Source organism: Nerophis lumbriciformis, linkage group LG10 (genome assembly GCF_033978685.3).
Source record: "Nerophis lumbriciformis linkage group LG10, RoL_Nlum_v2.1, whole genome shotgun sequence".
In the NCBI taxonomy this organism is placed as follows: domain Eukaryota; kingdom Metazoa; phylum Chordata; class Actinopteri; order Syngnathiformes; family Syngnathidae; genus Nerophis; species Nerophis lumbriciformis.
In genome coordinates this window covers 17,698,397-17,715,615 of record NC_084557.2, presented here as the reverse complement: position 1 = coordinate 17,715,615, position 17,219 = coordinate 17,698,397, and the positions used below count along the sequence as shown (strand labels likewise).

Here is a 17,219-nt window from a genome sequence, read left to right as displayed (position 1 = left end):
GAGGCACATGATTCTCCATTTATCCCAGGAGTCTCTTATGTACCCCGCAGCAATGGTTCCATCAGGGCAGCCAGGCTTCCCGGAACCTCTTTTCCTTGTCGAAAAGACTTTGTCAATTGCGTCGAGAGTCCAGCTGATCATATCCATGTTTGATGTTTAGATTTGAGGACAGCGCAAAGAAAGAGGCTTCAAAAAAGTTCAGACAGGACAAGGACACGAAGAAAGCAAGCAGGGAAGGAGGGAGCGGAGAAAAATGCGACTGCCCTCACCAATAGGCAAGACAGAAAAAAGGTGCACTGGATTATAGGGCGCATTAAAGGAGTCATAATATTATTATTTTTTTCTAAATTGAAAACACATCCTTGTGGTCTACATAACATGTAATGGTGGTTCCTTGGTCAAAATGTTGCATAGATTATGTTTTAGAGATCATCTTCAAGCCGCTTTCTGACAGTCGCTTCCAGATGCGCCGATTTGTGGGCGGTCTTATTTATGTGGCTCACCTTCGGCAGCGTCTTCTCCCCGTTATCTTTGTTGTAGCGGTGTAGCGTGCAAGGACGGGGGTGGAAGAAGTGTCAAAAGATGGAGCTAACTGTTTTAATGACATTCATGTCACGGCCCGGGCGCAAACCAGTACGCATTAATCGGTGCGCTGCGCTGGGCGCACCTACAAGACGGCTGCAGCAAACGACTGCATTCAATCCTCAATCAACAATCAACACACCTGTCGCTTATGAGAAGACCTGCCTTCTTAAGCCAGCACAACCTGCTATCCTGAGCCAGAACGTAGAGATCTGTTCCCGTACAGTAAGCCGTCATTCAAGCTCTATGCTCTCTCTTTTTGTTCCCGTCGTGTTCATTTGTCTCGTGTTTCTTTGTCGATCCAGCAGCCTTCCTCTGTTCCCGCATTTCGAGCGGTGTGTCTCATCTCCCTGTGTTCCCCTCTGGTTCTTCAGCTGCCCCTTTTGGATCTCGACCTCCCGCCTGGACACAGACTTTGACGCTTCGCTATTGCCCCCGACTTCCTGCATTTTCTCACGGACCTCCGAGCAAGCCTTGCCCCTCTTGGACTTCCGCCTCTCACTCAACACTTCTGGCAACACACTAATGTTAATTTTCACACATAGTCGCACACCACACACATAGTTTGTATTATTTACATACTTAATTTATTATTTATATATATTATGTATATATATAAATAAACATAGAGTTAAACAACGTCCCTGTTGTCTGTGCTGTCCACGTAACAATTCAGACCTTACTTAAATCAATAACGGAGCAGCATCTCCTCATCTAGTGCAACAACAACGCCGGAAATGTGTCCCGTGAAAAACCGTCTAATAAAACTCTCTAATAACTAAAGTTCCTTCGGTAAATAATGTATACTCACTACACGGGTATGTTTTAGCGCTTTCATGGTGAGTTTACTGACAGATATAAGTAAGAACTTTACACTACTTTATATTAGAAATCGCAACAGCAAAGGATGAATGTCCCATAACAAGAAGATAGAGAAAAGAAAAAAAAGCTTATCAACTACGTCGTCGGTACCGACTACAAAGGCGGACACGCACGATTTTTCAGGATTTATGCAGATCCGAAATATAGATCAGCAGGTACCAGAAGGTAAGAAAAGTTGCTTTTGCATAATATAGCGAAACAAAACGTCAGATAATATGTCTTACCTTATACACACACCATAATAATACTTGCATATTAAAGCACATTACAATCCATCAAGCGGTGCGGCTTCATAGCTTACCAAAGTTGTACTAAAACATTTTGATAGATTTTTGAGTGCCGTGTGTAATGTTCTATATTTTCAATGGAACATATACAATGTTGGTGTTGTTTACTTGAGTCATATTGCCATCATATTGCAGTCTACACGTATCTCTTATCATTAGGGATGTCCGATAATGGCTTTTTGCCGATATCCAATATTCCGATATTGTCCAACTCTTTAATTACCGATACTGATATCAACCGATACCGATATCAGCCGATACTGCTATATACAGTTGTGGAATTAACACATTATTATTCCTAATTTGGACGACCAGGTATGGTGAAAATAAGGTCCGTTTTTAAAATATTAATGAAATAAAATAAGATAAATAAATTAAAAACATTTTCTTGAATAAAAAAGAAAGTAAAACAATATAAAAACAGTTACATAGAAACTAGTAATTAATGAAATTGAGTAAAATTAACTGTTAAAGGTTAGTACTATTAGTGGACCAGCAGCACGCACAATCATGTGTGCTTACGTACTGTATCCCTTGCAGACTGTATTGATATATATTATATTATATATTATATTATATTAATATTATATATTATATATATATGTATAATGTAGGAACCAGAATATTAATAACAGAAAGAAACAACCCTTTTATGTGAATGAGTGTGAATGAGTGTAAATGGGGGAGGGAGGTTTTTTGGGTTGGTGCACTAATTGTAAATGTATCTTGTGTTTTTTATGTTGATTTAATTAAAAAAAAAATTAAAAAAAAATAAATAAAACGATACTGATAATAAAAACCGATAATTTCCGATATTACATTTTAAAGCATTTATCGGCCGATAATATCGGCAGGCCGATATTATCGGACATCTCTACTTATCATATCACACTTCATTACACCATGTACAAAATTTTTTCGAGGTCGGTAAGCAAAACCAGAATTATTCCGTACATTACGCACACCGGGTTACAAGGCGCACTGTCGAGTTTTGAGAAGAAAAAAAAAGACTTTAAGTGCGCCTTAGTCGGGCAAATACGGTAGTTACTCAACCTAACAACACACTGTGTAGTTGTTCTTGTATATTCAAAACAGAAAGACAAATATTTACCCTGAGGGATGAGGCTGGTCGGACAGTGTTCTTCATATCCAGTAATTTTCACAAGTCAATAGCAAAGTATGGGGTCGAGAAGTTCTACAAAATAAGCCAAGTTTGATTGTGTGTCATTTCTTTTTCCCCGCGGTAGAGGTGGCACAGGAGGGAGATGTAAAGATGACAGCGGCATGCTGGGAAATCTAACACGGATTCCATGGAGATCAGAATGCACTTGCAAATGACAAATGGATATTTGGTTTTTGCTGTTTCTTGATGTTTCCAGCCAACTGAAGGAACATAAATGATTTATGTATGAGATACACAGACACGTGTTACACACTAAATATATATATATGTCAATATGTGTGCATCATAAAAAAAGTTAAAAGTTCAAGTACCAATGATTGTCACACACACACTAGGTGTGGCGAAATTATTCTCTGCATTTGACCCATCACCCTTGATCACCCCCTGGGAGGTGAGGGGAGCAGTGGGCAGCAGCGGTGGCCGCGCCCGGGAATCATTTTTGGTGATTTAACCCCCAATTCCAACCCTTGATGCTGAGTGCCAAGCAGGGAGGTATTGGGTCCCATTTTTATAGTCTTTGGTATGACTCGGCCGGGGTTTGAACTCACAACCTACCGATCTCAGGGCGGACACTCTAACCACTGGGCCACTGAGTAGTAACTACGGTATAGTTATCATACTAACAAAAATGAGGATGGTAGAACTTGGGCTATCAAAGTTAATGCAATAAGTTAACAGACATTTCCTTTGACAATTTTGTCTGACGTAGGGTTGTACGGTATACCAGTATTAGTATAGCACCACAATACTAACAAATCATATTCGGTACTACACTGACTCTGAAAATGTGTGGTATCATCCAAAACTAATGTTAAGTATCAAACAACAGAATAATAAGTGATTATTACATTTTAACAGAAGTGTAGATAGAACATGTTAAAAGAGAAAGTAAGCAGATATTAACAGTAAATGAACAAGTAGATTAATAATTAATTTTCTACCACTTGTCCTTAATAATTTTGACAAAATAATAGAATGATAAATGACACAATATGTTACTGCATATGTCAGCAGACTAATTAGGAGCCTTTGTTTGTTTACTTACTACTAAAAGACAATACATTGCAACTATGGCTGCCATCAAAGGGCCTCTTATGTGCATATACCATGGGTGTCAAACTTGTTCTCATTGAGGGCCACATCGCAGTAAAAGTTTTTTTTTAATTCATTAAAATTACGCATGCAGGCACCTTTGATTAATCAAAATTCTAATTACCGTATTTTTCGGACTATAAGTCACAGTTTTTTTCATAGTTTGGCCGGGCTCCGGTGCGACTTATATGTGTTTTTTTTCCTTCTTTATTATGCATTTTCGGCAGGTGTGACTTATACTCCGAAAAATACGGTAATCTGATTTTAAAAAATATATATATATCATTGGACAGCATTGATTTAAATGTGTACCAGTAATCACCTCATATTATTACATTATTGCCAATGAAATTGATTATCAGATTTTTTCATGTAATGTTATCTTTACTCACATATGTTTGTAATACACAATAGGCGACTTGTCCAGGGTGTGCCCCGCCTTTCGCCTGAATGCAGCTGAGATAGGCTCCAGCACCCAGGCGACCCTGAAAGGGACAAGCGGAAGAAAATGGATGGATGGATGGATGGACTATATAATAATGTAATATTTGGCAGGGTTAGATAATAACGTGTAGAAGATACACATTTGTTCCTGTCAAAATGGAAATAACTGTTTGCATTTAGTAAAAAAAAAAAAGTATTTAATAAGACACATTTTTCCCAGGCTTTCGTGGGCCACATGATGTGGCGGGCCAGATCTGGCCCCCGGGCCTTGAGTTTGACACCTGTGGCATATACAGTACCGGTACAGGCCAAAGGTTTGGACACACCTTCTCATTCAATGCATTTCCTTTATTTTCACAACTATTTACATTGTAGATTGTCACTGAAGGCATCAAAACTATGAATGAGCACATGTGGAGTTATGTACTTAACACAAAAAGGTGAAATAACTGAAATCAACATTCCACTTGGTTGTGAGTCTTTCCTTGCCCTTATGTGGGCTTTGAACCGATGATGTCGTTGTGACTTGTGCAGCCCTTTGAGACACTTGTGATTTAGGGCTGTATAAATAAACATTGATTGATTGACATTGATTTAAAACATGTTTTATATTGTAGTTATTTCAAAATAGCCACCCTTTGCTCTGATTACTTTTTATGCACACTCTTGGCATTCTCTCGATGAGCTTCCAGAGGCAGTCAACCTGGAATGGTTTTCACTTCACAGGTGTGCTTGAAGCTCATTGAGAGAATCCCAAGAATGTGCAAAACAGTAATCAGAGCAAAAGGTGGCTATTTTGAAGAAACTAGAATATAAGTAAAGTAAAGTAAAGTACCACACACACACACACACACACACACACACACACACACACACACACACACACACACACACACACACACACTAGGTGTGGCAAAATTACCCTCTGCATTTGCCCCATCCCCTTTTTCCACCCTCTGGGAGGTGAGGGGAGCAGTGAGCAGCAGTGGTGGCCGCGCTTGGTAATCATTTTGGAGATTTAACTCACAATTCCAACACTTGATGCTGAGTGCTAAGCAGGGAGGTAATGGGTCCCATTTTTTATAGTCGTTGGTATGACTCGGCCGGGGTTTGAACTCACGACCTACCGATCTCAAACATGTTTTCAGTTATTTCACCATTGTTTTGTTAAGTACATAACTCCACATGTGTTCATTCATAGTTTTGATGCCTTCAGTGACAATCTACAATGTAAATAGTCATGGAAATAAAGAAAACACATTGAATGAGGAGAAGGTGTGTCCAAACGTTTGGCCTGTACTGTATATGAATATTAGCAGATATTTAAGTATTAAGTATATTTATTTTTGATAACAAAAAAAAGCTTGGAATATCTTGTTGTATGAACCGATGATATCTACGTCCGGAAGATGTACAATTGTATGCAGTACATTAATCAGAATAAGCCGTATTGACGCACATTATTTCCAACCTACCACGTTAAATAAATTGGTAGGCCATATCTGGCCCCTGGCTCATGAGTTTGACCCGTGTGATCTAACATTTAACAATGCAAAACTACTTTTCTTTATATTTATTTAAAGCAGACAACTTAAGAATCAACAATAGAAAGTTTGTTTGCAGTTCTAATCATACTTTTTAATTTTTTTAACATCTCTCTTAGTGTTATTCCTCTCTCACACAATGTCCATTACAATCAATTATGCAATTGAGACAATGACGTTATCTAGCGACTTCCAGCCAATAGCTACATTCCTTGCTGAAGAGTGAGTTTGATTCTGCCCTAATGAATTAAGTAATTCACCTGTAATGGAAATAGAAAAGTCCAGGTAACAGTCTAAGTGCTTACATTGAGAGCAACAAATTAAAGGACTACTGAAAAACCCACTACTACCGACCACGCAGTCTGATAGTTGATATATCAATGATGAAATCTTAACATTGCAACACATGCCAATACGGCTGGGTTAGCTTACTAAAGTGCAATTTTAAATTTCGCACGAAATATCCTGCTGAAAACGTCTCGGTATGATGACGCCTGCGCGTGACGTCACGGATTGTAGAGGACATTTTGGGACAGCATGGTGGCCAGCTATTAAGTCGTCTGTTTTCATCGCAAAATCCCACAGTATTCTGGACATCTGTGTTGGTGAATCTTTTGCAACTTGTTCAATGAACAATGGAGACAGCAAAGAAGAAAGCTGTAGGTGGGAAGCGGTGTATTGCGGCAGGTGTTGTGCCGGATAACGCACCCCCGCCGTAGAATGCACCCCCTGACTGTTGTGCCGGATAACACAGCCGGTGTTTCATTGTTTACATTCCCGAAAGATGACAGTCAAGCTTTACCATTGGCCTGTGGAGAACTGGGACAACAGAGACTCTTACCAGGAGGACTTTGAGTTGGATGCGCAGACGTGGTACCGTGAGTACGCATGCAGCTGCGGCTTCCAAACATTTGATCGCTTGCCCGTACGTGCGTGCCGCAATGTGCATGTCATGTACGTAACTTTGGGGACTTTGGGGAAATATATGTGCTGTATGAACTTTGGGGAGGTAAACGGTACTTTGGGCTGTGGGATTGAGTGTGTTGTGCAGGTGTTTGAGTTGTATTGGCGGGTTATATGGACGGGAGGGGGGAGGTGTTTGTTATGCGGGATTAATTTGTGGCATATTAAATATAAGCCTGGTTGTGTTGTGGCTAATAGAGTATATATATATATGTCTTGTGTTTATTTACTGTTTTAGTCATTCCCAGCTGAATATCAGGTCCCGCCCGCCTCTCACAGCATCTTCCCTATCTGAATCGCTCCCACTGCCCTCTAGTCCTTCACTCTCACTTTCCTCATCCACAAATCGTTCATCCTCGCTCAAATTAATGGGGAAATCGTCGCTTTCTCAGTCCGAATTGCTCTCGCTGCTGGTGGCCATGATTGTAAACAATGTGCAGATGTGAGGAGCTCCACAACCGGTGACGTCACGCGCATATCGTCTCCTACTTCCGGTACAGGCAAGGCTTTTTTATCAGCAACCAAAAGTTGCGAACTTTATCGTCGATGTTCTCTACTAAATCCTTTCAGCAAAAATATGGCAATATCGCGAAATGATCAAGTATGACACATAAAATGGACCTGCTATCCCCGTTTAAATAAGAAAATCGCATTTCAGTAGGCCTTTAAGGTTGGCATTTTCCAAATATACTGTAGCAAATATTATTGATTTCAAACAGGAGATTTGTTAGTAGATATCCTGCAGAACATACAGTACTCTGTAAGTTGTGTCTTAATTTTGAAAGTTAACAAAATATCTCAAATTCCTTCATTTCACTGACCATTGGCAAGACGTAAGCATATTTAATTCAAAAAGTACATATTTGGTGCTGTTAGTAAAGCGTAATGGTTCAGAGTGCTAAAAGCCCTTCTGGTCACACATTTAGGAAATGATTGCTGATGGGTCACAACAGCTCCCGAAGTCGCTAATGTGGCCCCATTAGCAGTATTCGGGTCCATCATGATAATTGCCTGACTCAACTAACTGCAAACACAAAAAGCGCCGAAGCTGAGAATCCTCTGGCTGAAACCTATTTCCAGCAGGCAGGACTTGTGGGACACAAAGTAAGATATCCCAGGAATAGTACAAGGAACGTGTGTTTACTGAGACAACATTATGGTACAGCAAAAAAAACAACTAAATTGTGCAAGATAGCACTTTATGGACATGCGTGACTCAAAAATAAAACAAAAACGATGTAAGAACTTTGAAAGGTGGCACCTGCTGGCCATAAGACGTAACTGCACTTTTTTGTACATATGAATAAAAAAAGTGTTCATGTATGAGATGTATTCTTATACATAGGGCTGCCAATTATGGCCAAAATAATAATTAAGATTTTTTTTTTATCATTATTGAAATCCGTTGTATGGACTTTTCCATTTACAAACCAAGACCGAAAAAAAGTACGCTTTGTTGTATGAACTTTGTCTACGTGTACAAGCCATTTTGTGACCGGCAGCACAGCCATTGTGGCTGGACCGATTGCTCATTCAGTCAGCTTAGCCACTGTTAACTACTTTGTGTGCTTTTTACGTGTTTTCTAGCCTTTTAAAGGCCCACTGAAATGATTTTTTTATTTATTTAAACGGGGATAGCAGATCCATTCTATGTGTCATACTTGATCATTTCGCGATATTGCGAATTTTTGCTGAAAGGAATTAGTATAGAACAACGACGATAAAGTTCGCAACTTTTGGTCGCTGATTAAAAAAAAGCCTTGCCTGGACCGGAAGTAGCGTGACGTCACAAGTTGAAAGTCTCCTCACATTTCCCCATTGTTTACACCAGCAGTGAGAGCGATTGGGACTGAGAAAGCGACGATTACCCCATTAATTTGAGCGAGGATGAAATATTCGTGGATGAGGAACGTGAGAGTGAAGTATTAGAGTGCAGTGCAGGACGCATCTTTTTTCACTCTGACCGTAACTTAGGTACAAGGGCTCATTGGATTCCACACTCTCTCCTTTTTCTATTGTGGATCACGGATTTGTATTTTAAACCACCTCGGATACTATATCCTCTTGAAAATGAGAGTCGAGAACGTGAAATGGACATTCACAGTGACTTTTATCTCCACGACAATACATCGGTGAAGCACTTTAGCTACAGAGCTAACGTGATAGCATCGGGCTTAACTGCAGATAGAAACAAAAGAAATAAACCCCTGACTGGAAGGATAGACAGAAAATCAACAATTCTATTAAACCATGGACCTGTAACTACACAGTTAATGCTTTCCAGCCTGGCGAAGCTTAACAATGCTGTTGCTAACGACGCCATTGAATCTAACTTAGCTATGGACCTCGACAGAGCTATGATAAAAACATTAGCTCTCCACCTATGCCAACCCTCATCTGCTCATCAACACCGAAGCTCACCTGCGTTCCAGCGATCGACGGAGCGACGAAGGACTTCACCCGATCATCGATGCGGTCGGCGGCTAGCGTCGGATAGCGCGTCTGCTATCCAAGTCAAAGTCCTTCTGGTTGTGTTGCTGTAGCCAGACGCTAATAAAACCAATCACATCTACAGCTTTCTTCTTTGCAGTCTCCATTGTTCATTAAACAAATTGCAAAAGATTCACCAACAAAGATGTCCAGAATACTGTGGAATTTTGCGATGAAAACTGAGCTTTTTGTATCGGATACAATGGCGTCCCAATACTTCCGTTTCAACCATCAACGTCACGCGCATACGTCATCATACCTAGACGTTTTCAACCGGAAGTTCCGCAGGAAATTTAAAATTGCACTTTATAAGTTAACCCGGCCGTATTGGCATGTGTTGCAATGTTAAGATTTCATCATTGATATATAAACTATCAGACTGCGTGGTCGGTAGTAGTGGGTTTCAGTAGGCCTTTAAAACCTATGGTTAGTTTTGTCAGCTCAATGTGAATCCAAAATAAACAAAGGCCAAGCGGTGTGTGGTTTGAAACATTCAGGAAAGATCCACAGCGTTGTCGACACTGCCTTCTGCGACACACTAAGAACATTAATCGACAAGGTAAAGTGGATTTGATCTATTTATCCCTAATCATTTTAATGACCTGGCTGTTAAAGGTAAGGAGTTTTGTGATTGCTAACTGTGAGTGCACTTCAGGGGTATTGTCAGGGTAGATGTAGACGGCTGGATATAAAGAGGACGGTTCAGCAAGTTATTGTTGCTTTGTTATTAAATACAAAGTTGATCCATTCCCGCCTTGTTATGTTTGTTTGACACACACTACTGTAAAGCATGTTTTATTGTGTTCAAAGTGTACAAACCGTGACTAAAATCTGGACTTTTGTTGAGGCTGGAACTCATTATTCATGTTGACATTATTTCTTATGCAAACATTTGCTTTGATGTACGGACTTTTCTATAAATGAATCGAGGTGCCACTGTACTACATTAGCATTTAGAGCCGACCAGTCCAATGCCATTGTCATGCAGCGCAGTACATCAGTAAATCTGGGCCAATACCCAGTGTTGCAAAGAGGTCAAAAGCTGGTGACGTATCTTCCTGAACCATACATGGGTACCAGAATAGGCTCATGGATAAATCAAGAGTGACACAGTGGTCAGATGCTGATCAAAGGAGTAGAATAGTTAAGGGTCCTAAGCTGCGTGGGGCAACCGTGTAAAAAAATAAATTAAAATGTAGAAGCGGCGCTATAAAAAAAACTCATTCAGTTCACTGGTAATTGCAAGAGTGAGACTCTCGATTCGGATTTGGCTATCAATTTTCTGGCAGAAGTTGACATAGTCACCTTGGAATAGTATGCTGATGTTCTTTTGTCACTGCTGCAATACAGATACACGTCTTATAATGCAGTGTTTTTCAATACTGTCTGGTGTGCCTTGGGAGATTATGTCATTTCACCTAATTGGGTTAAAAATATTTTTTGCAAACCAGTAATTATTATCCGCAAATGTGCCCTTGTTGAGTGTCTGTACTGTCTAGAGCTCGGCAGAGTAACCGTGTAATACTCTTCCATATCAGTAGGTGGCGGCAGGTAGCTCATTGCTTTGTGGATGCCGGGAACATGGTTTGTCGTGATCACAATATGCAGACGACAGCGGGAGGCAGCGTGCAGTTAAAAAGGTATCTAATGCTTAAACCAAAAATAAAGAAACGGCAAATGCCGCTAAGAAAAGCCATTGAAGCTTAGGGATGGCTATGCAAAACGAAACTAAAACTGAACTGGCTGCAAAGTAAACAAAAACAGAATGCTGGATGACAGCAAAGACTTACAGTGTGTGGAGCAGCAGACGGCGTCCACAAAGTATATGACATGGCAATCAACAACAAAATAGGAGCGCAAGAAAAGAACTAAAACACTGCACACAGGAAAACAACAAAAAACTCAACATAAGCCAGGTTGTGACAGGTTGTGACAGTACACCTACTTTGAGACAAGAGCTATAGTGACAATTGCGAGTACAACTTTTTACTGTCAATATCGGCTGCTGAGTTTCATTTTTTTTATCTTTTCTGCTTGTGGTGTGCCTCGGGATTTTTTCATTGCAAAAAATGTGCCATGGCTCAAAAAAGGTTGAAAAACACTGTTATAATGTATCAATCCAGATTTCATTTTGAAGTCAGAACAAAAATCACCATTTAAAGTTAGGCCTTATTTATTCATAGTCTTGCCACATTTTTAGTCAAAGTAGATTTGCATTTCTTAAAATGTTGTATTTTGCAGTTTTTTTTTTTATTTTTTAACAGTGGACAATTTGTGATGTCAGATTTTGACTGACACACTTATGTGGGCATTCTCGTGCATGCTCTCTGCAAGCCCCTTCCTCTCTTTTCTGCACTCTTGTGCTGAAACTGTTGACTGGAGGCTGGAGCCTACCGAGCCATCTTGTCTCTCGCCTGTCAGCCTGCTCAGATGTGTATTAAATAAATACTTCAGTGTGTCTTTGTCCACTACATTTTATCTGATCTGTCGACAAGGACCAAACAAAGTTGGATAAACCGCGGCAGAAAAATTATATACATTACTAGTAGGCAGTGTTGACGACCACACCCAGTTTATCAGTTTATTTTGAGTAAAATCAGTTGTCTGTGTAACATTAATGTACTTACAGGGAGCTAAGGTAATGTTTTCATTCAAACAGCTTACTACCGTATTTTTCAGACTATAAGTCGCAGTTTTTTTCATAGTTTGGCCGGCGACTTATATATGTTTTTTTCCTTCTTTATTATGCATTTTCGGCAAGTGCGACTTATACTCTGGTGCGACTTATACTCCGAAAAATACGGTACATAAACATATTAGGGGTCGACCAATCATCGGCCGGGCCGATTATTGACATATATTTGTATATCTGCCCTTTTTATCCATATATGCTATATTAAGTTTATTTTCCGATTGTCTGAAAAACAAAAGTGGTGATGTTCGTCTTCAATATATATATTTCAACAGTGCACAGGACTTATGCTGATCCCAAACACAGAAAACAGGCACCAACAGGTAAGAAAAGTCAGTTTTCCGTAGTAGACCCTCTTAAAATTGCAACCGTGGTGAAACATTTACACAGATTTTATCTTGACTCCAAGGAAATGTGTTTAATGTAGGTGAGGGTCATCCGATATCTATTTCAACTATAAAAAACAATGATTAAAATGAGCCATAAAGATAATATAATGGAAACATATCTAGCTTTTAACACTTGAAAACATTGCATCCTTCAACTTTATGAAGCTCTCAGGTATGGTGAATAACTGCAAGGCTGTTTTATAACACTGCAAGTTGCTTTACAAACATTCTGTACAAAACCTTACAATACAATTGTATGCCGCTGTCATTCCATATAGTGAATTATAAAAAAAAATAAAAAAAATACTTGAGTGCATGAGCCTTAAGGCACAATTGATCTTGATGTTACTTAAAGGCCTACTGAAACCCACTACTACCGACCACGCAGTCTGATAGTTTATATATCAATGATGAAATCTTAACATTGCAACACATGCAAATACAACCGGGTTAGCTTACTAAAGTGCAGTTTTAAATTTTGCGCGAAATATCCTGCTGAAAAAGTCTCGGTATGATGACGTCAGCGCGTGACGTCACGGATTGTGGAGGACATTTTGGGACAGCATGGTGGCCAGCTATTAAGTCGTCTGTTTTCATCGCAAAATTCCACAGTATTCTGGACATCTGTGTTGGTGAATCTTTTGCAATTTGTTCAATGAAGTATGGAGACAGCAAAGAAGAAAGCTGTAGGTGGGAAGCGGTGTATTGCGGCAGGTTGTGCTGGATAACGCACCCCCGCCGTAGAATGCACCCCTTGACTGGTGTGCCGGATAACACAGCCGGTGTTTCATTGTTTACATTCCCGGAAGATGACAGTCAAGCTTTACCATTGGCCTGTGGAGAACTGGGACAACAGAGACTCTTACCAGGAGGACTTTGAGTTGAATACACAGACACGGTACCGTGAGTACGCATGCAGCTGCGGCTTCCAAACATTTGATCGCTTGCCCGTACGTGCGTGCCGCTATGTGCATGTCACGTACGTAACTTTGAGGAAATATATGTGCTGTATGAACTTTGGGGAGGTGAACGGTATTTTGGGCTGTGGGATTGAGTGTGTTGTGCATGTGTTTGAGTTGTATTGGCGGGTTATATGGACGGGAGGGGGGAGGTGTTTGTTATGCGGGATTAATTTGTGGCATATTAAATATGAGCCTGGTTGTGTTGTGGCTAATAGAGTATATATATGTCTTGTGTTTATTTACTGTTTTAGTCATTCCCAGCTGAATATCAGGTCCCACCCGCCTCTCACAGCATCTTCCCTATCTGAATCGCTCCCACTGCCCTCTAGTTCTTCACTCTCACTTTCCTCATCCACAAATCTTTCATCCTCGCTCAAATTAATGGGGAAATCGTCGCTTTCTCAGTCCGAATCGCTCTCGCTGCTGGTGGCCATGATTGTAAACAATGTGCAGATGTGAGGAGCTCCACAACCTGTGACGTCACGCTACTCGTCTGCTACTTCCGGTACAGGCAAGGCTTTTTTATCAGCGACCAAAAGTTGCGAACTTTATCGTCGATGTTCTCTACTAAATCCTTTCAGCAAAAATATGGCAATATAGCAAAATGATCAAGTATGACACAAAGAATGGACCTGCTATCCCCGTTTAAATAAGAAAATCGCATTTCAGTAGGCCTTTAATGGGCAATACAACTGTCTCCAAGCTATTTGTAGGGTTGTCCTAATTTTTGACCAGAATCAATGGGGGTAAAAACCTACTTCAAGCTGAATTTTTTTACATATGCAAATGTTCGAAAATAAAGTAGACAATACAATATATGTATTGTTGTATTTGAACAACTGTATTGTTGATAACAGAGGTAAATTATTGGTATTGTTCATTATGAATAGCGCTATTTCTATTGGTATTTGTTTTGCTCCATTTGTAGTGTAATAATGCTCATTGTCATTTCTGTATTATTATTTATTTCACTAACTGCTTCTTTGCTATCACGTTTACCATCATATTTGTGCATATCCTATTTGCTGATGTTGCTCAAATGTTGTTGTTATTATTATTGTGTTTGCTGTTGTTGTTGTCTCTCTGTCTAATCCCCCTCTTGTCCCCACAATTTCCCCCTCTGTCTTCCTTTTTTTCTCTTTCTATCCCCTCCTGCTCTAGCCCTGCTGCACCAAATGATAATATAAATACATTTAATAAAGTCAAATACAAATAAGGCAACAAGAAAAGTATCCAACACTTCTCTTTTGTAAAGTAAATCTGTACAGCCATCTACATGAACAATATGATTTGCCTGAGAAACTGGACAGGACAAAAATAAAAAATAAAATAATAAAAAAAATTAAAAATTAAAAACAATTAAAAAATAAAATAAAAAGTAGAAATCATTGTTTTAGTGTGAAATAAAAATAAAAATATGCAAAGTCGTTTTAAAATGTAGGTATTGTATTTGGGTTGCCTTGAGCTGATTTATTATTACATAGCTACTTTTTCCTGTCTTCTTTATATATTTTTTTAAATTTTTGTCATGACTGTTTCCATCGGTTACATTTTCTTCCTGCAAAAAAGGTAAAGTTTTGATGCAGCATTTGCTGGATTAATCGCCGAAGTGCATGTATATGATAGTTTTTCCGCTGACGTGGATGAGTTGACACTAAAGTTAGACACTTGCAGAGAAGGCGTAAACCTTATAGGAATATAACCCCTGCCGTTTTTAAAAAAGATGCGCTTCTTCCGCAATACAACTTGAGTTACCGGCTCCAAGGGTCTAAGAGGGAAAGGAGAAGCGAGTGATGAGTTTTTATGTACACGAGGAAGTGAAAGATCGCTTGAAGTCCATGTCATATGGATAGAATGGCAGCCGCAACGGAAGCGATGCCACTCGGAGCTCACATTTCCAAAGCAGCCCCTGATGCGAGTGTAACATTAAAACTATTTATGGCTGCGGAGGTACGAGAATATACGTCGGTAGGATTCTGTTTTGCCCTGGATCCCTAAAGCCCTCAGGGGGCGATGTGTCCACGTGGCGCCTCATAAGCAATGCGACACATGCTTAAATGTCCTCCTGTGCGGAAGGGAAATGGGTTATAGGGCACACCGGAGTGCTTGGAGGTAAAAATGTCCTCTCGGTGCAACAGCAGTTGAAAAAGTGGAAGATCACATTAATGAAACTTGGGTTCACTTTAGAGTAGTCAGTGTACATCAGGGGTGCCCACACTTTTTCAACAGGCGAGCTGCTTTTATTTATTTATGAAACAGACATTTTTTGTTAACATGTTAAAGGTGTTTAATAAAAATACAAGCATGTTTAACGCATATAGATTCCTTTCTTTCATGAAGACAAGCACCGTATTTTCCGGACTATAAGGCGCACTTAAAATATATATATTTTTTTCTCAAAACTCGACAGTGCACCTAATGTACGGAATTATTCGAAGTTATTTTTTTTTGGTACATGGTGAAATGATAAGTGTGACCAGTAGATGGCAGAACATAAGAGATACGTGTAGACTGCACTATGATGGCAGTCACACATAAGAGATATGTGTAGACTGAAATATGACAAGTAAACAACACCAACATTTTATATGTTCCATTGAAAATATAGAACATTACACACAGCGCTCAAAAATCTATCAAAATGTTTTAGTACGACTTTGGTAAGCTATGAAGTCGCACCGCTTGATGGATTGTACTGTGCTTCAACATACGAGTATTATTATGTTGTGTGTATAAGGTAAGACATATTATCTGGCGTTTTGTTTCACAATATTATGCAAAAGCAACTTTTCTTACCTTCTGGTACCTGCTGATCTGTATTTGGGATGTGCATAAGTCCTGAAAAATTGCGCGCATCCGCCTTTGTAGTCCATACCGACACCGTAGTCCAGGGGCAGGGAACCTGTAGCTCTTTTGATGACTGCATCTGGCTCTCAGATAAATATTAGCTGACATTGCTTAACACGATAAGTAATGAATAATTCCGCTGTTAATCACAGTGTTAAAAATAACGTTCAAAATATAAAACATTCTCAGGCATTTTAATTCATCCCTCCGTTTTTCTACCGCACCTGTTTAAAAAGTCGCATTAATGGTAAGAAGTATTTTATTTATTATTGGTTAGCTTCAGAATAACAATGTTATTAAAAAGAATAAGAGACTTATTATACATTAAAATGTTGGTTTTACTTAAAAATGCACGCATTTAGTTGTATTCAGTGTTATAAAATATTATATGGCTCTCACGGAAATACATTTTAAGATATTTGGCTTTCATGGCTCTCTCAGCCAAAAAGGTTCCCGACCCCTGCTGTAGTCGATAAGTTGATTATTTTCCTTTATCTTCTTGTTATGTGACATTCATTCTCCGCTGTTGCCATTTATAATATAAAGTACTGTAAAGTTCTTACTTATATCTGTCAGTAAACTCGCCATGAAAGTGCTAAAACATACCGGTATAGTGAGTTTACATTATTCACCCAAGGAACTTTAGTTATTAAATTTCCGTTTTTTCACGGGACACATTTCCGTCAATGTTGTTGTTCCCGGATGAGGAGATGCTGCTCCGTTATTGATTAAAGTGAAGTCTGAATGTCATTAAAACAGTTAGCGCCATCTTTTGACACTTCTTCCACACCCGTCCTTGCACGCTACACCGCTACAACAAAGATGACGGGGAGAAGATGCTGCCGAAGCGGCTTGAAGATGA

At 39.5% G+C, this 17,219-nt stretch overlaps 1 protein-coding gene across 3 annotated transcripts in view; it reads right to left on the bottom strand.

Moving 5' to 3' along the window:
- Positions 1-17,219, bottom strand: part of tspan9a (tetraspanin 9a) — a 636,097-nt gene that overhangs the window by 290,624 nt on the left and 328,254 nt on the right. The window contains exon 4 of one of the 3 annotated variants that reach the window (XM_061970155.2): positions 4,419-4,511. The exons of the other annotated variants lie outside the window; for them this stretch is intronic. The gene's annotated coding sequence lies outside the window, so the exon portion shown is untranslated. The remainder of the gene's footprint in view (positions 1-4,418; positions 4,512-17,219) is intronic. 3 annotated transcript variants of the gene reach the window in all.